Here is a 23233-nt window from a genome sequence, read left to right as displayed (position 1 = left end):
CACAAGGGCGTGGAGACCTGGGGAAAAAGCAACACGGAGAAATCCACCCTCTGAAACTGAGGAAGATGGGCAAGAGAGGCTACCTCAGGTGGCAATCCTTAAGCAAAAACAAAGCACAAAGGCGTGGAGCCCTGGGGACAAAGCAACCCTGAAATATCTACCCTCTGAAACTGAGGAACATGGGCAAGAGAGGCTAGCTCAGGTGGCACTCGTTAAGCAAAAACAAAACACAAAGGCGTGGAGACCTGGGGAAAAAGCAACCCTGAAATATCTACCCTCTGAAACTGAGGAAGATGGGCAAGAGAGGCTGGCTTCAGGTGGCAAACGTTAAGCAAAAGAAACACACAAGGGCGTGGAGACCTGGGGAAACAGCAACACGGAGATATCGACCCTCTGAAACTCAGGAAGATGGGCAAGAGAGGCTAGCTCAGGTGGCAATCGTTAAGCAAAAACAAAACCCAAAGGCGTGGAGACCTGGGGAAAAAGCAACCCTGAAATATCTACCCTCTGAAACTGAGGAAGATGGGCAAGAGAGGCTGGCTTCAGGTGGCAATCTTTAAGCAAAAGAAACACACAAGGGCGTGGGGAGCTGGGGAAAAGGCAACACTGAGAAATCCACCCTCTGAAACGGACGAAGATGGGCAACAGAGGCTAGCTCAGGTGGCAATCGTTAAGCAAAAGAAACACACAAGGGCGTGGAGGCCTGGGGAAAAAGCAACACGGAGAAATCCACCCTCTGAAACTGAGGGACATGGGCAAAAGAAGCTAGCTCAGGTTGCAACCTTTAAGCAGAAAAAAAACACAAGGGCGTGCAGACCTGGCAAAAAAGCCACAGTGAGAAATCTACCCTCTGAAACCGACGAAGATGGACAACAGAGGCTAGCTCAGGTGGCAATTTTTAAGGAAAAATAAAAGGAAGTGCGTGGAGACCTGGGGAAAAAGCAACACGGAGAAATCTACCCTCTAGAACTGAGAAAGAAGCGCAACAGAGGCTAGCTCAGGTGGCAATCTTTAAGCAAAAAAAATAAGATAAAAAAATACAATGGCGAGGAGACCCGGTCAAAAAGCAACCCTGAAAAAGGTACCCTCTGAAACTGAGGAAGCAGGGCAACAGTGCCTAGCTCAGGTGACAATCTTTAAGCAAAAGAAACACACAAGGGCGTGGGGAGCTGGCGAAAAGGCAACACTGAGAAATCCACCCTCTGAAACGGACGAAGATGGGCAACAGAGGCTAGCTCAGGTGGCAATCGTTAAGCAAAAGAAACACACAAGGGCGTGGAGGCCTGGGGAAAAAGCAACACGGAGAAATCCACCCTCTGAAACTGAGGGACATGGGCAAAAGAAGCTAGCTCAGGTTGCAACCTTTAAGCAGAAAAAAAACACAAGGGCGTGCAGACCTGGCAAAAAAGCCACAGTGAGAAATCTACCCTCTGAAACCGACGAAGATGGACAACAGAGGCTAGCTCAGGTGGCAATTTTTAAGGAAAAATAAAAGGAAGTGCGTGGAGACCTGGGGAAAAAGCAACCCTGAAATATCTACCCTCTGAAACTGAGGAAGATGGGCAAGAGAGGCTGGCTTCAGGTGGCAATCTTTAAGCAAAAGAAACACACAAGGGCGTGGGGAGCTGGGGAAAAGGCAACACTGAGAAATCCACCCTCTGAAACGGACGAAGATGGGCAACAGAGGCTAGCTCAGGTGGCAATCGTTAAGCAAAAACAAAACCCAAAGGCTTGGAGACCTGGGGAAAAAGCAACCCTGAAATATCTACCCTCTGAAACTGAGGAAGATGGGCAAGAGAGGCTGGCTTCAGGTGGCAATCTTTAAGCAAAAGAAACACACAAGGGCGTGGGGAGCTGGGGAAAAGGCAACACTGAGAAATCCACCCTCTGAAACGGACGAAGATGGGCAACAGAGGCTAGCTCAGGTGGCAATCGTTAAGCAAAAGAAACACACAAGGGCGTGGAGGCCTGGGGAAAAAGCAACACGGAGAAATCCACCCTCTGAAACTGAGGGACATGGGCAAAAGAAGCTAGCTCAGGTTGCAACCTTTAAGCAGAAAAAAAACACAAGGGCGTGCAGACCTGGCAAAAAAGCAACAGTGAGAAATCTACCCTCTGAAACCGACGAAGATGGACAACAGAGGCTAGCTCAGGTGGCAATTTTTAAGGAAAAATAAAAGGAAGTGCGTGGAGACCTGGGGAAAAAGCAACACGGAGAAATCCACCCTCTGAAACTGAGGAAGATGGGCAAGAGAGGCTACCTCAGGTGGCAATCCTTAAGCAAAAACAAAGCACAAAGGCGTGGAGCCCTGGGGACAAAGCAACCCTGAAATATCTACCCTCTGAAACTGAGGAACATGGGCAAGAGAGGCTAGCTCAGGTGGCAATCGTTAATCAAAAACAAAACACAAAGGCGTGGAGACCTGGGTAAAAAGCAACCCTGAAATATCTACCCTCTGAAACTGAGGAAGATGGGCAAGAGAGGCTGGCTTCAGGTGGCAATCTTTAAGCAAAAGAAACACACAAGGGCGTGGGGAGCTGGGGAAAAGGCAACACTGAGAAATCCACCCTCTGAAACGGACGAAGATGGGCAACAGAGGCTAGCTCAGGTGGCAATCGTTAAGCAAAAGAAACACACAAGGGCGTGGAGGCCTGGGGAAAAAGCAACACGGAGAAATCCACCCTCTGAAACTGAGGGACATGGGCAAAAGAAGCTAGCTCAGGTTGCAACCTTTAAGCAGAAAAAAAACACAAGGGCGTGCAGACCTGGCAAAAAAGCCACAGTGAGAAATCTACCCTCTGAAACCGACGAAGATGGACAACAGAGGCTAGCTCAGGTGGCAATTTTTAAGGAAAAATAAAAGGAAGTGCGTGGAGACCTGGGGAAAAAGCAACACGGAGAAATCCACCCTCTGAAACTGAGGAAGATGGGCAAGAGAGGCTACCTCAGGTGGCAATCCTTAAGCAAAAACAAAGCACAAAGGCGTGGAGCCCTGGGGACAAAGCAACCCTGAAATATCTACCCTCTGAAACTGAGGAACATGGGCAAGAGAGGCTAGCTCAGGTGGCAATCGTTAATCAAAAACAAAACACAAAGGCGTGGAGACCTGGGTAAAAAGCAACCCTGAAATATCTACCCTCTGAAACTGAGGAAGATGGGCAAGAGAGGCTGGCTTCAGGTGGCAATCTTTAAGCAAAAGAAACACACAAGGGCGTGGGGAGCTGGGGAAAAGGCAACACTGAGAAATCCACCCTCTGAAACGGACGAAGATGGGCAACAGAGGCTAGCTCAGGTGGCAATCGTTAAGCAAAAGAAACACACAAGGGCGTGGAGGCCTGGGGAAAAAGCAACACGGAGAAATCCACCCTCTGAAACTGAGGGACATGGGCAAAAGAAGCTAGCTCAGGTTGCAACCTTTAAGCAGAAAAAAAACACAAGGGCGTGCAGACCTGGCAAAAAAGCCACAGTGAGAAATCTACCCTCTGAAACCGACGAAGATGGACAACAGAGGCTAGCTCAGGTGGCAATTTTTAAGGAAAAATAAAAGGAAGTGCGTGGAGACCTGGGGAAAAAGCAACACGGAGAAATCTACCCTCTAGAACTGAGAAAGAAGCGCAACAGAGGCTAGCTCAGGTGGCAATCTTTAAGCAAAAAAAATAAGATAAAAAAATACAATGGCGAGGAGACACGGTGAAAAAGCAACCCTGAAAAAGGTACCCTCTGAAACTGAGGAAGCAGGGCAACAGTGCCTAGCTCAGGTGACAATCTTTAAGCAAAAGAAACACACAAGGGCGTGGGGAGCTGGCGAAAAGGCAACACTGAGAAATCCACCCTCTGAAACGGACGAAGATGGGCAACAGAGGCTAGCTCAGGTGGCAATCTTTAAGCAAAAGAAACACACAAGGGCGTGGAGACCTGGGGAAAAAGCAACACGGAGAAATCCACCCTCTGAAACTGAGGAAGATGGGCAAGAGAGGCTACCTCAGGTGGCAATCCTTAAGCAAAAACAAAGCACAAAGGCGTGGAGCCCTGGGGACAAAGCAACCCTGAAATATCTACCCTCTGAAACTGAGGAAGATGGGCAAGAGAGGCTGTCTTCAGGTGGCAATCTTTAAGCAAAAGAAACACACAAGGGCGTGGGGAGCTGGGGAAAAGGCAACACTGAGAAATCCACCCTCTGAAACGGACGAAGATGGGCAACAGAGGCTAGCTCAGGTGGCAATCGTTAAGCAAAAGAAACACACAAGGGCGTGGAGGCCTGGGGAAAAAGCAACACGGAGAAATCCACCCTCTGAAACTGAGGGACATGGGCAAAAGAAGCTAGCTCAGGTTGCAACCTTTAAGCAGAAAAAAAACACAAGGGCGTGCAGACCTGGCAAAAAAGCCACAGTGAGAAATCTACCCTCTGAAACCGACGAAGATGGACAACAGAGGCTAGCTCAGGTGGCAATTTTTAAGGAAAAATAAAAGGAAGTGCGTGGAGACCTGGGGAAAAAGCAACACGGAGAAATCTACCCTCTAGAACTGAGAAAGAAGCGCAACAGAGGCTAGCTCAGGTGGCAATCTTTAAGCAAAAAAAATAAGATAAAAAAATACAATGGCGAGGAGACACGGTCAAAAAGCAACCCTGAAAAAGGTACCCTCTGAAACTGAGGAAGCAGGGCAACAGTGCCTAGCTCAGGTGAAAATCTTTAAGCAAAAGAAACACACAAGGGCGTGGGGAGCTGGCGAAAAGGCAACACTGAGAAATCCACCCTCTGAAACGGACGAAGATGGGCAACAGAGGCTAGCTCAGGTGGCAATCTTTAAGCAAAAGAAACACACAAGGGCGTGGAGACCTGGGGAAAAAGCAACACGGAGAAATCCACCCTCTGAAACTGAGGAAGATGGGCAAGAGAGGCTACCTCAGGTGGCAATCCTTAAGCAAAAACAAAGCACAAAGGCGTGGAGCCCTGGGGACAAAGCAACCCTGAAATATCTACCCTCTGAAACTGAGGAACATGGGCAAGAGAGGCTAGCTCAGGTGGCAATCGTTAAGCAAAAACAAAACACAAAGGCGTGGAGACCTGGGGAAAAAGCAACCCTGAAATATCTACCCTCTGAAACTGAGGAAGATGGGCAAGAGAGGCTGGCTTCAGGTGGCAATCTTTAAGCAAAAGAAACACACAAGGGCGTGGAGGCCTGGGGAAAAAGCAACACGGAGAAATCCACCCTCTGAAACTGAGGGACATGGGCAAAAGAAGCTAGCTCAGGTTGCAACCTTTAAGCAGAAAAAAAACACAAGGGCGTGCAGACCTGGCAAAAAAGCAACAGTGAGAAATCTACCCTCTGAAACCGACGAAGATGGACAACAGAGGCTAGCTCAGGTGGCAATTTTTAAGGAAAAATAAAAGGAAGTGCGTGGAGACCTGGGGAAAAAGCAACACGGAGAAATCTACCCTCTAGAACTGAGAAAGAAGCGCAACAGAGGCTAGCTCAGGTGGCAATCTTTAAGCAAAAAAAATAAGATAAAAAAATACAATGGCGAGGAGACCCGGTCAAAAAGCAACCCTGAAAAAGGTACCCTCTGAAACTGAGGAAGCAGGGCAACAGTGCCTAGCTCAGGTGACAATCTTTAAGCAAAAGAAACACACAAGGGCGTGGGGAGCTGGCGAAAAGGCAACACTGAGAAATCCACCCTCTGAAACGGACGAAGATGGGCAACAGAGGCTAGCTCAGGTGGCAATCCTTAAGCAAAAACAAAGCACAAAGGCGTGGAGCCCTGGGGACAAAGCAACCCTGAAATATCTACCCTCTGAAACTCAGGAAGATGGGCAAGAGAGGCTACCTCAGGTGGCAATCGTTAAGCAAAAACAAAACCCAAAGGCGTGGAGACCTGGGGAAAAAGCAACCCTGAAATATCTACCCTCTGAAACTGAGGAAGATGGGCAAGAGAGGCTGTCTTCAGGTGGCAATCTTTAAGCAAAAGAAACACACAAGGGCGTGGGGAGCTGGGGAAAAGGCAACACTGAGAAATCCACCCTCTGAAACGGACGAAGATGGGCAACAGAGGCTAGCTCAGGTGGCAATCGTTAAGCAAAAGAAACACACAAGGGCGTGGAGGCCTGGGGAAAAAGCAACACGGAGAAATCCACCCTCTGAAACTGAGGGACATGGGCAAAAGAAGCTAGCTCAGGTTGCAACCTTTAAGCAGAAAAAAAACACAAGGGCGTGCAGACCTGGCAAAAAAGCCACAGTGAGAAATCTACCCTCTGAAACCGACGAAGATGGACAACAGAGGCTAGCTCAGGTGGCAATTTTTAAGGAAAAATAAAAGGAAGTGCGTGGAGACCTGGGGAAAAAGCAACACGGAGAAATCTACCCTCTAGAACTGAGAAAGAAGCGCAACAGAGGCTAGCTCAGGTGGCAATCTTTAAGCAAAAAAAATAAGATAAAAAAATACAATGGCGAGGAGACACGGTGAAAAAGCAACCCTGAAAAAGGTACCCTCTGAAACTGAGGAAGCAGGGCAACAGTGCCTAGCTCAGGTGACAATCTTTAAGCAAAAGAAACACACAAGGGCGTGGGGAGCTGGCGAAAAGGCAACACTGAGAAATCCACCCTCTGAAACGGACGAAGATGGGCAACAGAGGCTAGCTCAGGTGGCAATCTTTAAGCAAAAGAAACACACAAGGGCGTGGAGACCTGGGGAAAAAGCAACACGGAGAAATCCACCCTCTGAAACTGAGGAAGATGGGCAAGAGAGGCTACCTCAGGTGGCAATCCTTAAGCAAAAACAAAGCACAAAGGCGTGGAGCCCTGGGGACAAAGCAACCCTGAAATATCTACCCTCTGAAACTGAGGAAGATGGGCAAGAGAGGCTGTCTTCAGGTGGCAATCTTTAAGCAAAAGAAACACACAAGGGCGTGGGGAGCTGGGGAAAAGGCAACACTGAGAAATCCACCCTCTGAAACGGACGAAGATGGGCAACAGAGGCTAGCTCAGGTGGCAATCGTTAAGCAAAAGAAACACACAAGGGCGTGGAGGCCTGGGGAAAAAGCAACACGGAGAAATCCACCCTCTGAAACTGAGGGACATGGGCAAAAGAAGCTAGCTCAGGTTGCAACCTTTAAGCAGAAAAAAAACACAAGGGCGTGCAGACCTGGCAAAAAAGCCACAGTGAGAAATCTACCCTCTGAAACCGACGAAGATGGACAACAGAGGCTAGCTCAGGTGGCAATTTTTAAGGAAAAATAAAAGGAAGTGCGTGGAGACCTGGGGAAAAAGCAACACGGAGAAATCTACCCTCTAGAACTGAGAAAGAAGCGCAACAGAGGCTAGCTCAGGTGGCAATCTTTAAGCAAAAAAAATAAGATAAAAAAATACAATGGCGAGGAGACCCGGTCAAAAAGCAACCCTGAAAAAGGTACCCTCTGAAACTGAGGAAGCAGGGCAACAGTGCCTAGCTCAGGTGACAATCTTTAAGCAAAAGAAACACACAAGGGCGTGGGGAGCTGGCGAAAAGGCAACACTGAGAAATCCACCCTCTGAAACGGACGAAGATGGGCAACAGAGGCTAGCTCAGGTGGCAATCTTTAAGCAAAAGAAACACACAAGGGCGTGGAGACCTGGGGAAAAAGCAACACGGAGAAATCCACCCTCTGAAACTGAGGAAGATGGGCAAGAGAGGCTACCTCAGGTGGCAATCCTTAAGCAAAAACAAAGCACAAAGGCGTGGAGCCCTGGGGACAAAGCAACCCTGAAATATCTACCCTCTGAAACTGAGGAACATGGGCAAGAGAGGCTAGCTCAGGTGGCAATCGTTAAGCAAAAACAAAACACAAAGGCGTGGAGACCTGGGGAAAAAGCAACCCTGAAATATCTACCCTCTGAAACTGAGGAAGATGGGCAAGAGAGGCTGGCTTCAGGTGGCAATCTTTAAGCAAAAGAAACACACAAGGGCGTGGAGGCCTGGGGAAAAAGCAACACGGAGAAATCCACCCTCTGAAACTGAGGGACATGGGCAAAAGAAGCTAGCTCAGGTTGCAACCTTTAAGCAGAAAAAAAACACAAGGGCGTGCAGACCTGGCAAAAAAGCAACAGTGAGAAATCTACCCTCTGAAACCGACGAAGATGGACAACAGAGGCTAGCTCAGGTGGCAATTTTTAAGGAAAAATAAAAGGAAGTGCGTGGAGACCTGGGGAAAAAGCAACACGGAGAAATCTACCCTCTAGAACTGAGAAAGAAGCGCAACAGAGGCTAGCTCAGGTGGCAATCTTTAAGCAAAAAAAATAAGATAAAAAAATACAATGGCGAGGAGACCCGGTGAAAAAGCAACCCTGAAAAAGGTACCCTCTGAAACTGAGGAAGCAGGGCAACAGTGCCTAGCTCAGGTGACAATCTTTAAGCAAAAGAAACACACAAGGGCGTGGGGAGCTGGCGAAAAGGCAACACTGAGAAATCCACCCTCTGAAACGGACGAAGATGGGCAACAGAGGCTAGCTCAGGTGGCAATCTTTAAGCAAAAGAAACACACAAGGGCGTGGAGACCTGGGGAAAAAGCAACACGGAGAAATCCACCCTCTGAAACTGAGGAAGATGGGCAAGAGAGGCTACCTCAGGTGGCAATCCTTAAGCAAAAACAAAGCACAAAGGCTTGGAGCCCTGGGGACAAAGCAACCCTGAAATATCTACCCTCTGAAACTCAGGAAGATGGGCAAGAGAGGCTACCTCAGGTGGCAATCGTTAAGCAAAAACAAAACCCAAAGGCGTGGAGACCTGGGGAAAAAGCAACCCTGAAATATCTACCCTCTGAAACTGAGGAAGATGGGCAAGAGAGGCTGGCTTCAGGTGGCAATCTTTAAGCAAAAGAAACACACAAGGGCGTGGGGAGCTGGGGAAAAGGCAACACTGAGAAATCCACCCTCTGAAACGGACGAAGATGGGCAACAGAGGCTAGCTCAGGTGGCAATCGTTAAGCAAAAGAAACACACAAGGGCGTGGAGGCCTGGGGAAAAAGCAACACGGAGAAATCCACCCTCTGAAACTGAGGGACATGGGCAAAAGAAGCTAGCTCAGGTTGCAACCTTTAAGCAGAAAAAAAACACAAGGGCGTGCAGACCTGGCAAAAAAGCCACAGTGAGAAATCTACCCTCTGAAACCGACGAAGATGGACAACAGAGGCTAGCTCAGGTGGCAATTTTTAAGGAAAAATAAAAGGAAGTGCGTGGAGACCTGGGGAAAAAGCAACACGGAGAAATCTACCCTCTAGAACTGAGAAAGAAGCGCAACAGAGGCTAGCTCAGGTGGCAATCTTTAAGCAAAAAAAATAAGATAAAAAAATACAATGGCGAGGAGACCCGGTGAAAAAGCAACCCTGAAAAAGGTACCCTCTGAAACTGAGGAAGCAGGGCAACAGTGCCTAGCTCAGGTGACAATCTTTAAGCAAAAGAAACACACAAGGGCGTGGGGAGCTGGCGAAAAGGCAACACTGAGAAATCCACCCTCTGAAACGGACGAAGATGGGCAACAGAGGCTAGCTCAGGTGGCAATCTTTAAGCAAAAGAAACACAGAAGGGCGTGGAGACATGGGGAAAAAGCAACACGGAGAAATCCACCCTCTGAAACTGAGGAAGATGGGCAAGAGAGGCTACCTCAGGTGGCAATCCTTAAGCAAAAACAAAGCACAAAGGCGTGGAGCCCTGGGGACAAAGCAACCCTGAAATATCTACCCTCTGAAACTGAGGAACATGGGCAAGAGAGGCTAGCTCAGGTGGCAATCGTTAAGCAAAAGAAACACACAAGGGCGTGGAGACCTGGGGAAAAGGCAACACTGAGAAATCCACCCTCTGAAACGGACGAAGATGGGCAACAGAGGCTAGCTCAGGTGGCAATCGTTAAGCAAAAACAAAACCCAAAGGCGTGGAGACCTGGGGAAAAAGCAACCCTGAAATATCTACCCTCTGAAACTGAGGAAGATGGGCAAGAGAGGCTGGCTTCAGGTGGCAATCGTTAAGCAAAAGAAACACACAAGGGCGTGGAGACCTGGGGAAAAAGCAACATTCAGAAATCCACCCTCTGAAACTGAGGAAGATGGGCAACAGAGGCTACCTCAGGTGGCAATCGTTAAGCCAAAGAAACACACAAGGGTGTGGAGACCTGGGGAAAAAGCAACACGGAGAAATCCACCCTCTGAAACTGACGAACATGGGCAAAAGAAGCTAGCTCAGGTTGCAACCTTTAAGCAGAAAAAAAACACATGGGCGTGCAGACCTGGCTAAAAAGCAACAGTGAGAAATCTACCCTCTGAAACCGACGAAGATGGACAACAGAGGCTAGCTCAGGTGGCAATTTTTAAGGAAAAATAAAAGGAAGTGCGTGGAGACCTGGGGAAAAAGCAACACGGAGAAATCTACCCTCTAGAACTGAGAAAGAAGCGCAACAGAGGCTAGCTCAGGTGGCAATCTTTAAGCAAAAAAAATAAGATAAAAAAATACAATGGCGAGGAGACCCGGTGAAAAAGCAACCCTGAAAAAGGTACCCTCTGAAACTGAGGAAGCAGGGCAACAGTGCCTAGCTCAGGTGACAATCTTTAAGCAAAAGAAACACACAAGGGCGTGGGGAGCTGGCGAAAAGGCAACACTGAGAAATCCACCCTCTGAAACGGACGAAGATGGGCAACAGAGGCTACCTCAGGTGGCAATCGTTAAGCCAAAGAAACACACAAGGGTGTGGAGACCTGGGGAAAAAGCAACACGGAGAAATCCACCCTCTGAAACTGAGGAACATGGGCAAAAGAAGCTAGCTCAGGTTGCAGCCTTCAAGCCGGAAAAAAAAAGACGCAAGGGCGTGGAGAGCTGGCGAAAAAGCAACACTGAGAAATCTACCCTCTGAAACCGAAGAAGATGGGCAACAGAGGCTAGCTCAGGTGGCAATCTTTAAGCAAAAAAAAAAAAATAAAAAAATACAATGGCGAGGAGACCCGGTCAAAAAGCAACCCTGAAAAAGGTACCCTCTGAAACTGAGGAAGCAGCGCAACAGTGCCTAGCTCAGGTGACAATCTTTAAGCAAAAAAAAAAAACAAAAAACAAAAAACAAAAAACAAAACCCACAATGGAGTGGAGACCCGGGGGAAATCAACACTGAAAAATACAAAAAGAATGGAAGACCAATAGACAGAGCAGGCACTTTCACCTGGGGTGGAGGAGGTACGCATGGATGACCGATAAGCGCATGAAAAGATGTGAGCTGTTCCCTGGAAAAGCAAGTGAGAAAATTAGAGGGAGACATTGTGGGGACACATGCGTGAGACTGCCTTCTTCCAAATACCGGAACAGGATCAAACTGCTAGTCAGGTCGCGGAGAAGCCAAGTCAGTCACTCACGCCTCACTGGTGGTGAAGGGAAACGGTATGGCCTCTGTGAAAAAGGGCGTGGCGGGTTCCAAAACTGACACGCCGCGGAAACAACCACCGAAAGTGGCAACCTACATAAGCCTTTGGTGTATCTTGCCTCCTAAGAGCGTCTGTATGTAGCTGGAGCCTTGGGTCGTTAAGGCTTCCACAGTGATCTGTGGTGGGTGGGTGGGGGGGGGGGCCTTGGGCCTTGGGGGTCTCCGCTGGACCTCCAGGAAGTCAGCTTTTGTGGAGTCCCGTGAGTCCTTCCAGGGAGGGAGGCATCCAACCCGAGGGTGGTCTGGAGGGCACCACTCCCACCACTCCCGGGGGCTGGGGCGGGGGGCGGGGTGGGGGCTGCGGCCACGTTCCTGTTCATTCACACAGAATCCGGGGCATGAATGTTCTTAGCAGCTCTGTTCCACACAGCCCCACACTGGAAACCACACAGACGTCCTGCGAGTCCCATCCCTTGCTCATGTCGCCGGGGCTCCGGAGGAGGGCCACTCTGTAAAAGCGGCCGCCAGATGGCGCCCAACGACCGGCGCGGAGGGGTCAGCGGGAGGGAACCGGGTCACCAGCCAGCGAGAGTGCACAGCCTGAGCCCACCGCCGGGTCAGGTCTCTCTCTGTCTCTGTCTCTGTCTCTGTCTCTGTCTCTCTCTGTCTCTGTCTCTGTCTCTGTCTCTCTCTGTCTCTCTCTCTCTCTCTTTCTCTCTGGGCCCGCTTGGGGCGGCCGGGAGGTCACCACGTGAGGCCCCAGGGTGTCCACCTCGGAGCTCCCAGGCAGCACAGGGCAACCCTGGGCGCAGAAGGAGGTGTTGGAAAATCGGCGGGGAGGGGGGTGGGGTGGGTGGGCTTGCCAGGAAGGGGACAGACTCCCCACGTGACTTCTGGGCCGGGCCGGGCGCGGGGCTGCCGGCTGGCTGACGCGGACAGAGGTGGAAAAGTCCCCGGAGATGCCACGGGGCAGGCCGGGGCTGCCGGCCCCCGCTTCCCGGAGCGGCCCGAGCACTTCCCGGGCTCCCGGGAGGACTTAGAAAATCACGGCGGGGTGGGGGGTGGGGGTCGCTGTCAAACCGAAACCATGCACGTCATCAGAGAAGGACCGTGACGACGGAGGAATTGTCCGCAGTCTGTCAGGAATTGTGTGCAGCCTGTCACTTCCGGCCCAGAGGGTCTCTCTAAGGCAGACGGACAGACAGAGCCCACAAGTCGTAGAGGAAAGGACCGAGCCGCTTGGCCGCGGAAAAGTTTACAACACAAAACAGGTCTCCCTCCGCACGGGGCCACAGCAAAGCCCAAAGACGACACACGGGGGGGAGCATGGGTGCAGATGCACGTGTGGTGATAAGAATATGGATTTCAGCAGGGCTTCCCGTCCTCATCAACAAGCAGAAGCACCCAAATGGTGGGGGTTGGGGGGCAGAGACCTCACAGCCATTCCCTCCACAAATCGAGTTCCCCAGGACATCCTCACAGCGCCGTGCTGTGAGTGTGTGTGGGTGTTTAAAATGGAGTAAATGTGGACGTGGAACTGCTCCGTGAAACCAAAATAACAACAGTCGTAGATCTTCTTTGGTCATTTAGAAAATTCTTTTTTTTTTTTTTTTCCCCAGCGGTGCACGTATTTCCCTTCCAAAAAAGAAGAACGGGAAAGGAGATGTTAAAGGCAAGCAGAGAGAGGAAAACTGTTGCAAAACAAAAGCTGAGCTCCCGTCCGAGGGAGGCCTCCTCCATTGGAGGCCTAGGAAATCATTCTGACAAAATGGAGGATCTCTGTCTTTGGTGTCGATTCCCTCAGAGGTCAAGAGAAACATTTTCCAATGTCTTTATCAGGAGGAGACTAGAAGTTAGAGAAAAGTATCCTTTCGGGAGTGAGAAAAACAAATTCTGATTTTGCATCAGCTTCCCTCCGATCTTGAAACTCATTGACTTGATTCCATTCTGTCGACGGAAATAATCCGGAACCAATCTATCCGTGAAAATCGGGGTGCGTTTATTCTGAGCTAAAATGTGAGGACTGTGGCCCGGGGCCTTTCTTCCCGAAGGAAGAGAGGGTGCCCGGGAAGTGGGGTGTACAGAGTGCTTCTAGACCCCCAGAGAGGACGTTTCACATAGGATCGAAAGGTCCCTTGGATGATAGTCGCGAGACTGCTCTGTCGGCACAGCGATCGACAGACACTGCTGGGTGGCAGGTCTGTTGTCTGGGCCTGGGTGGTCACAGGGGAGCCGGATGGTCAAAGGTGAGCGCAACCATCCGCTCCTAGCCTAAGGAAAGATGCCTCTCCTTAAGGAAAGGCCCGAGCACGGGGAAGCTGCTCCTTTCCCTTAAGGGCATTGGTTCTTGCCGTAGGAAATGTGTAAAGCGGATCTACGATGCGATGCGTGCTCGACGGCCACGTCAGGCCCTTTTCGAAAAACACTGTCAGGCCGAATTAGGCCGACACCCAATGGCTTCCTCATAGACTCCCATAGATCCTATCGCTCGCCATTTCTATCTGTCCACTCGTTCCAATTTTAGGCCACTTGACCACGAACAGGCCTTTTTCTCAGATTATTTTCCCCGTGAAACTTTGATCACCTTTTCACAGACAAAACGATCTTTACTTTTTAGGCCCTCTTGCCTGAAGGCAGCCATCTCACTTTCCTTGAACACAAAGATGTTTCCCATATTCACTTTTAGTGGCTTTTTGTTTTGTTTTGTTTTGTTTTGAGGACGATGAGCCCTGAGCTAACTGCTGCCAATCCTCCTCTTTTTGCCGAGGAAGGCTGGCCCTGAGCTCACCTCCGTGCCCATCTTCCTCTATTTCATATGTGGGACGCCTACCACCACGTGGCTCGCCCAGCGGTGCCACGTGCACCCCCGGGATCCGAACTGGCGAACCCCGGGCCGGCGAAGCGGAACAGGCACACTTAACCAGCGCGCCACCGGGCCGGCCTAGTGGCTTTCATCGCATTTGTTAAGTAGATTTTTTAACCCTCACGAACCTTAATTTTGGTGAAAACTAAGAAGCCAGCAATTAGGAACTGTCCTTCCCATGAGCATTCCGTCGCTTGGCCAATGTCTAAACACTTGGCCACTTTTAGAAACATGGGATTTCATAGGTTTAGCTTTTCCTTCGCTTTATTTGATTTCATCTCACTTTAGTTTTTGGGTGAGGAAGATCGGCCCTCACAGAGCTAACGCCTGTTGCCAATCTTCCGTTTTTGTTTTTTTTTCCCCCCCTCCCGATTTTTCTCCCCCAATCCCCCCCATGACATAGTTGTCTATCTTAGTTGAGGGCCCTTCCAGTTGTGGCATGTGGGACGCCGCCTCCACACGGCCCGACGAGCGGTGCCGTGTCCGTGCCGTGCCCGGGATCTGAACCGGCAAAACCCTGGGCCGCCGAAGGGGAGCTTGTGAACTTAACCACTCGGCCACGGGGCCGCCCCTGTCCGTGGACTTTTTTATCACCTGATTTCACCTCGCAAAACTTCAAAGCTTCAAGTTATCAGAGAGGTTTGGGAAGTTGTTTTTATTAATTTAATTAATTTATTTTTCGAGGAAGACGAGCCCCGAGCTGACACCTGCTGCCAATTCTCCTCTTTTTGCCCCGGGAGAGTGATCCCGAGCTAACATCCGTGCCCATCCCCCTCCCCTTGATAGGCGGGACGCTGACCACAGCGTGGCTCGCCAAGCGGCGCCACGTCCGCACCCTGGATCCGAACCTGCGAACCCCTGGCTGACAAAACGGAACGTGCGAACTTAACCGCTGTGCCGCCGGGCTGGCCCTTCGGGAAGTTATTTTCAGGACACGGGCCATAAACTAGAATCACCGCTACAGGTTTATCGGAGCGACATCAGCGTTCGTGGTGGATTGAGTCGTCCCCTCTGTCTCTCCCCTCCAGGGCACAACCAAAGGGACGTCTATCGACCCACCCACCAAGGATTCCCCCCCCCCCCCCCCCGCACGGCACAGCAGGATGCCTGAGAGATCCACGCAGCCCTACAGCGGCAAGTCACATTCGCACAGTCAAAATTCAATGGCAGAGACAAAACGTTAAGGTCAGTGAGAGGGAAGAGAATAACCGGCCCAGGAGCAACGGTGTGAAGAACACGGAGAAGACGGGTCCTAGACGCCGGGGTCCCCGGAGCAGCGATTTCATCAGAGGCCCGCAAACGTCCACGATCTCCACACCACGTTTATGGCCGACTGCGTGCGTGGGTCCTTTGGAATCGACCAGGCTACCGTCCGGGCCACTTTGGGACATCGTGTCCAGCTGCCCCGAGCGGTGGAGCTGTCGTTCAAGTGTAAGATGGGGCCCGTCCGGGGAGAGAATGGGGACGGGGAAAGGGAGGCCGCGGGAAGTCACAGAGTCTGAGGTGTTCGGGGGAGACTGACTCTTCTGAAGTGGAGGTGGTAGAAGGAGAGCAGCAGGATTTTTGGATTTTTGTTCCCTCTGTTAGGTATCTGGGTCCGGAGGAGAGTGGGGCGGGGGGGGGGGCGGGTGGTGGTGGTGGTGGTGGGTGTGAGGCTGAGGCGGGGCTGGTGTTTCCTTTCCGAGTCAGGTGGAAGAGCTCCTCCAGTGGAGGTTTTTAGACAAGGGGTCTGGTCTGGCAGGATGGGAGGTTGCGGGTTGAGCCACAGGGGAATCTGTCGTAGCTCAGACTCGGGCCTTTGAAGAAATAGACAGAGAGAGGAGTTTTGCTCTGTCTGTCACCGCAGCCGGCACCTCAGGAGCAACAACAGGAGGCTTCCCGAATGAGTGAAGGGGCAGGAGCCAGCGTGCCCCGTGCCTCTCTCAGCCCTGCGCCGGCAGGGAAGGAAGCAGGCAGGCAGGCCTCAGGGCTACTCCCGTCCTACTGCCCGGTGGTCCCTGTCCCGGCCCCGCCCCCACTCTCCCCCTGACCCTCACCGCTCCCCAGCCCTCTTCTCAGCCAGAGAGGCGATGGGGGGGGGCGGTGCGGTCCCAGAACAAGTTTCCTCTCATCCGCCATCATCTTGCCACCCTGACGACTTGGCCTGAGATCCGGCCTAGGCTGTACCCTGAGATCCGGCCTAGGCTGTACCCGTGTGTGGTTTTCCTGTGGACAAGGGGGCCGGTTCACCATTTCGGAAGAAACCCCTAGCCTTCCACTGCCGAGTCGCCAGCCTGGGAGGGGGGAGGGGGGAGGGGGGAGGGGAGGTCAGGCCCATTCATTCCGATGGGCCTGGCGTCAGGGCTTCATTCAAGTGCAGGAAGCTCTCTCCCATGGCCTCGGGCTTTTTTCCATTGAACGGCTTTCTTCAATTCCCCCACCCTTAGGCCGCAGTCCACCAAGGGCCGGGAGGCAGGGAGGGAAGATGTTGGGGCAGGGTGGCTGTCTGAGAAACTCGCCTCATCTGGGGCAGAAAGAGTGCCCCCCTCCTTTCTCTAACCCTACTAGACTGCTTGAGGATCACGGACGGTTTGGCTCATCGATGAGCCCTGCGTTATGGGCCCGGCAAGCAAACTCCTAACGGGCAACCCGCCGCTCTAGGCGTGTGTGGGTTTTTTGATCTTTCACCTTCAAGTTCGCACGACATCGGTCCGTGTCCCCCGCCCCGGCTTCCCATGGGAAATCCTCCGTCTCTTTCCACAGACTCACTGGCGACTTCACACAGTGCCTGCCTCCTCCTCCTCCTTAGGAAGGAAGGAAGGAAGGAAGGAAGGAAGGAAGGAAGGAAGGAAGGAAGGGGCTGACCCCGTGGCCGAGCGGTTGAGTTTGCACGCTCCGCTTCAGCGGCCCGGGGCTTGGAAGGTTCGGATCCTGGGCTCGGACACGGCACCGCTCATCAAACCACGCTGAGGTGGCGTCCCACACGGCAGAACCAGAGGGACCCTCAAAGAGAATATAGAACTAGGTACTGGGGTGCTCTGGGGAGAAGAAGAAGAAGGAGGAGGAATAAAAAGAAAAGAAAAGATTGGCAATGAGCTCGGGTGCCAGTCTTTAAAAAAAAAAAAAAAAAGAGGAAGAAAGATGGACAAACAGGAACGAATCCCACTGACGGCACCTCCAAATGGTGGGGGGCAGGGGGGTGGGGGGGTGGGGAGTGGCATCATCGGGCCAAGGGTGACTCTAAGCGTGATCCCGCGGTTGTGTTATTTGACATTTTATCGAATCGATTTATTATTTTATTTTTGAGGAAGATGAGCCCTGAGCGAACATCTGCCACCAATCCTCCTCTGTCGGCCGAGGAAGACTGGCCCTGAGCTGACATCCGTGCCCATCCCCCTCTACTTTCCAGGTGGGACGCCTGCCACAGCGTGGCTCGCCAAGCGGTGCCGGGTCCTGCGCCCGGGATCCGGACCGGCGAACCCGGGGCCGGCGGAGCAGAACGTGCGAACTTCACCGCCGCGCCAGAGGGCCGGCCCCCGGAGTTGTTTTGAAAATCCAGTAAGGGGCTGGCCCCGTGGCCGAGTGGTTAAGTTCGCGCGCTCCGCTGCAGGCAGCCCAGTGTTTCATCGGTTCGTTCGGATCCCGGGCGCGGACACGGCACTGCTCATCAAACCACGCTGAGGCGGCGTCCCACATACCACCGCTAGAAGGACCCACCGCGAAGAACACACAACTACGTACCGGGGGGCTTTGGGGAGAAAAAGGAAAGACAAAAAATAAAATCTTCCAAACTCCAATAAAACTTTGAGTGAAGACGACGAGGAGGATGCGAAACGTATCTCACGCCTCCGAGCCGAGCCGTCCGTTTAGGTTTAGGAAGGGGGACGAGGACCCTTTGTAAGCGACATCCCTTTTTAAGCACCATTCTAAACCACAGAACAGAACTCCCTCTCCTCGACCCGGAGCGAGGAGGTTCCTGGGTGTGTCAGAGAGGGTCACGTCCTCTGCAGCACGAACGAACCGCCAGGGTTCGGCCACGGGAAAGAATTTCTTCCTCTCCAGGGGGACTAAAAGTCACCGACGGCAGCGGGCGTAGGTGCTATCCTTCCCGTCCAGGAAAGGCAGGGAGAACTTCAGCCGTGAAGAGAAGGAGGTCTTCCTCACTCCCCGTTTTGGGAGGGCCCCTTTGGCAGGGGAGTTTTGTCTCCTGATTTCAAGTCAGGAAGAAAAGGGAGAGAGAGAGAGAGAGAGAGAGAGAGAGAGAGAGTGTGTGTCCTTCTCGTGCCAGGTCGGTCTGAGGGGGACCTCCTCTGGTTTCCTCCCTTCCCAGGGAACGCCGTTCGCTCCTTCTTCTAGAAAAAGCTCCCAAAGCACCACCGCCCAGGATGGTCGACCTACGCCCATCGTCCCTCCTTTCCCAATCATTTCTACCGCGACAGAGGGACAGAGGCCCCTGCCCCATCCCCATCCCCACCCCCACCCCCATCGCCTGCCTCCTTGATGGCCAAAGGAGCTGCCTCTGAGAATGGAACGGGGCTTGGAAACCTTCTAGAGGGGTGACTCTCACCTGCCTGCCTGCTGGGAAAAGCACCACGCTGTCCATCGGACTGCTCTTTTGGGCAAACGTAGGCGTGCCACATAGCGATCGACAGCTATGGCGGGGGGGGGGGCGGGGTGGCGTGGTGGTGCCCAGGATCCACGACACGTGACGGCTGCGGAGCACGACAGCCCTAAGACCTTGAGGGAGACGGGGTGGCGCGTGAATCCTTTCGGAACGAGAACGACAGGAAACGTTGACGGGGACGTGTTCTCCTCTCGAGAACACACCAACGCCTCGCACGGTGTCTGACCCGGGGTGCCTCTGACTTTTGTCATCAGAGACGATCCTCTCGACCGCCCCTCACGCTTTGGGGAAAAGGGGAGAGGGACTCGGTAGCACGGGAAAAGCCATCCATCCGCCCTTCCTTTCCGTCTTCACGGCTCCTTCTCGTGGAAAACGAGGAAGCCGTCCGGAGGAACGGAACACTGACCCGGGCCAAAGCGTGGCCCAGCCTTAGCCTCCAAAACCTTCTGCTAAGTGAGAGGTGCCAGACATCCAAGGCGACCTACGTTGCGATTCCACACAGAGGAGAGAGCTAGAACGGTCCAACCCTAGAGGGCGACAGCAGATGGCGGCGGCGGCGGCGGCAGCAGGGGTGGTGGTGATCGTGGTGGGGCAGATCCGGGAGTGGGGCCGTTTTTTCTTTCGGGGGGAGGGGATGGAAACGGAAACCTTCTGGAAATAGATAGCCATGACGGATGCGCCACCTTGGGGAGAGAGACTCCCGAAGGCCACTGGCTTGTGTCCCGTGGAAAGGATGGATTCGGTGGGATGGGAATTCTACCTCCGTGTAGAGCGTGTGGTAAACCACGAGGTAGGTGGGTGGGTGGGTGGGTGGGTGGGTGGCCTCCCTGCCTCGCCTCCACCTAGACGTCCACACACAGAGACCGACGAGGGAGGGAGGGAGGGAGGGAGGGAGGGAGAGAGACAAGACGGACAGAGGCCGAGGCCGAGGCCGAGGCAGTGAGCGAGTAAGTGATCGACCCTGGCCATAGGGATTCCTCAGAGGGCGTCTCTTGGCTCCCCAAACGAAGAATGTGTGTGGAGATCGAGAAAGATCACCGACCTAGGAGAACCAGCAAGACTTCTTCACCCGCCAGAGAGCCGCTGGGCCCCTGCCGTCCCTGCCACCGCCACCCCTACCCCTCGCCTTTGGCAGCGACGCCAACGAAAGGCAGGCAGACGAGTGGGAGAGTCGTGTGGTGGTGTCCCCCAAGGAAGGTGGGTCCATGCCGACGAGCGGTCGTCGGCGTGTGGAAAAGCCAGAGGCGGGCTGACTAGAAGGAGGGCGTCCTGGAGGAAGGGACCAGGGTGTGAGGGAGAGAGGCCTGTTCCTCTTCCCCTGTCGGCCCCAAGTCAGGGGCCCAAAGGAGGAAAGCTGTCCGTTCCTTTCCGACTCGGACGGTTCGGGCGGAACCGACCGATCCCCGCGGCAGCGCAGTCGGGGCTTTCTGGACCAGAACCCCTCTCTCTGTCGCCTTTCGACCACACGCACGCTTTAGAGGCCAAGGGAAAATGGATCGGGTCTCTCTGTCTCTCTCCCTAGAAAACAAGGGGCCAGGGGCCGAGCCCGTGGACGAGCGGTCAAGTATGCGCCCCCCACCCCGGCCCCCGGCTTCGACGGCCCAGGTTTTCACCGGTTCGGATCCTGGGCGCAGCCCCAGACCCAGCATCGCCCTTCAAGCCACGCCGAGGCGGCGTCCCACATAGCAGAAACGCGAAAGACCTACCACTGGAACCTACAACTATGGACGGGACGGGACGGGACGGGGCGGGGCGGGGCGGGGCGGGGGTGGGGGGGGCGGCTTTGGGGAGCAGGAAGAAAGAAAAAATAAAAGAAACACAAGGACGGTCATCGCGATAGTTCTTTCCACTTCCATCCATATGTTAACAGGACCCAAGTTTCCCGACCTCCATTTGGATGTATGTTAACTAAATGGAGAAGCTATTCAAAGGACTCCTCTAAAGAAGTCCACGTTCTTCTTTCTAAATGATAATGAAAATCATTGTCACCACCGCTCTTCCGACCCTCCATGTCCAGACGGCCTCCCGCCCCTCCCCTATCCCCAACTCCCGCCCCGCCCCGCGCCGACCCCCGACCCCGGCATTCTCCACGCCCACCTTTCCCTCTCCACTCCTACCCCCCCGTCCCCCGCCGCCCGGGACACCGCACCCCGCGCCCCCCCCCCCAATCCAGGCCGGGCCACCTGGTCGACCTCCTCGAACACTATATAAGAGGATGCCGGGCAGCAGGTGGCGCCCGACAAGCGGCCTCCTCACAGGCCGGACGGATCAGCCTCGCGGGGGCGGGCGATGGGGAGGCGTTCGTCCAGGTCAGGTCAGGTCGGGGGAGGGAGGATGCCGCGCCGGCCGGCCTGGTGCGTGGCCTGGTCCCGATCCACCCCGCGTCTCGTTTCTCGGGCCGGGACGAGTACAGGCGGGGAGGCCGACTCGGTCACGGAAAGCGGCCTTGGGGAGGTTTTGGCGAACGTCCCTGTCCCGGGGCCGTCTGCCGACTAGGGGACGGAGTCCTCCTCCATGCTCCTTCTCGCCCCCAGTCGGGCGGGTTGTGGGTCGCGCGGTCGACTTGTCCATTTCCCCGGAGGCATCCTGCCTGCCGGGGCTCCCTCCCTCGGGCCGGTGCGAGCGGTCCTCGGGCGGCCCGGGAATTTGGGCCGCAGCGAACGAACGAACGAAGCCCGTCCCTCCTGCGTCGGCACCGATGAGACACAGCCCTGGTGGATGGAGCCGCTTTCCTCGGGTTTCCTTTTGCTTTCGGCCGCTGCTGCCACCAAACCTCCCTAAACGATAGGAATGAAAACGGGAACCGTTGGCATAATAAAAGCGTTTTGGTTGGCGTGTTTCTTGGCTTTTGGGGACTCGAGAGGTATGATGGATGATCTCCGATTGACGTTTGGAAGGTCTATTTCATCCCAGTCGCACGAACCCCGAAAACGTGGCGGCTGGACGAGGGAGGGAGGGAGGGAGGGAGGGAGGGAGGGAGGGAGGCCAACCACGGGATTTCCGCACGACCAGCTGATGGACACGAGCGCCCCGTGAGCCGGGCGGAGGGCAGCCGCCCGGGTCTCGCAGCTACGTGCCCGCGGAACCCTCGGGACTGCGAGAAGCCGGAGCGACCCGCAGCCATGTGGCGCTCGGCGCGGACATCTGGTCGACCCGCGCGCCACGGGACCCGGGGCCCGAGTCCGGGCCGGGCCGCCGGTCGACCCGGCAGGGCGGCTGCCCCGGGGGCCTCGCGGCTGCTCGTCCGCAGCCTCCAGGGAGCCCTCGGGGCTCCGAGAAGGCCGAGCGCCCCGCGGCCCCACGGCCCCGCGGCGCTCGGTGCGGACATCTGGTCGACCCGCTCCCCCCCCCCCCCCCCCCCCGAGACACGGGGGTCGGGTCGCCGGTCGACCCGGCAGGGCGGCGGCCACGGCGGCCTCGCCGCTGCTCGTCCGCCGGGTCGCCGGAGCCCTCGAGCCTCCGAGAAGGCCGAGCGCCCTGCAGTCCCGCGGCGCTCGGCGCGGACATCTGGTCGACCCGCGCGCCGCCGGACCCCGTGGCTACGAGTCCGCGGGGCCTTCGGAGCCGACAGAGGGCCGGGAGCGCACCCAGAGCACCCAGAGCACCCAGAGCAGCGGGACCCGGCCCCGAGCGCCGCGGACATCTGGTCGACCCGCGCGCCCCGGTCCGGGGACCAAGTCCGGGCCGGACAGCTGGTCGACCCGGCAGGGCGTCGGCCACCTGGGAGCCGCACCCACGAGTCCGCGGGGTCTCTGGAGCCGACGGAGGCCGGGGAGCCCACCCAGGCCGCCGAGAGCCCCGCGTCCCCGCGGCGCTCGGCGCGGACATCTGGTCGACCCGCGCGCCGCCGGACCCCGTGGCTACCAGTCCGCGGGGCCTTCGGAGCCGACAGAGGGCCGGGAGCGCACCCAGAGCACCCAGAGCCCCGGGGCCCGGCCCCGAGCGCCGCGGACATCTGGTCGACCCGCGCGCCCCGGTCCGGGGACCGAGTCCGGGCCGGACAGCTGGTCGACCCGGCAGGGCGGCTGCCCCGGGGGCCTCGCGGCTGCTCGTCCGCAGCCTCCAGGGAGCCCTCGGGGCTCCGAGAAGGCCGAGCGCCCCGCGTCCCCGCGGCGCTCGTCGCGGACATCTGGTCGACCCGCGCGCCGCCGGACCCCGTGGCTACGAGTCCGCGGGGCCTTCGGAGCCGACAGAGGGCCGGGAGCGCACCCAGAGCACCCAGAGACCCGGGACCCGGCCCCGGGCGCCGCGGACATCTGGTCGACCCGCGCGCCCCACTCCGGGGACCAAGTCCGGGCCGGACAGCTGGTCGACCCGGCAGGGCGGCGGCCCCGGCGGCCTCCAGGGAGCCCTCGGGGCTCCGAGAAGGCCGAGCGCCCCGCGGCCCCGCGGCCC

Source organism: Equus asinus, unplaced genomic scaffold (genome assembly GCF_041296235.1).
Source record: "Equus asinus isolate D_3611 breed Donkey unplaced genomic scaffold, EquAss-T2T_v2 contig_357, whole genome shotgun sequence".
NCBI classification, from domain to species: Eukaryota; Metazoa; Chordata; class Mammalia; order Perissodactyla; family Equidae; genus Equus; species Equus asinus.
Note: the sequence above shows the minus strand (reverse complement) of the source record.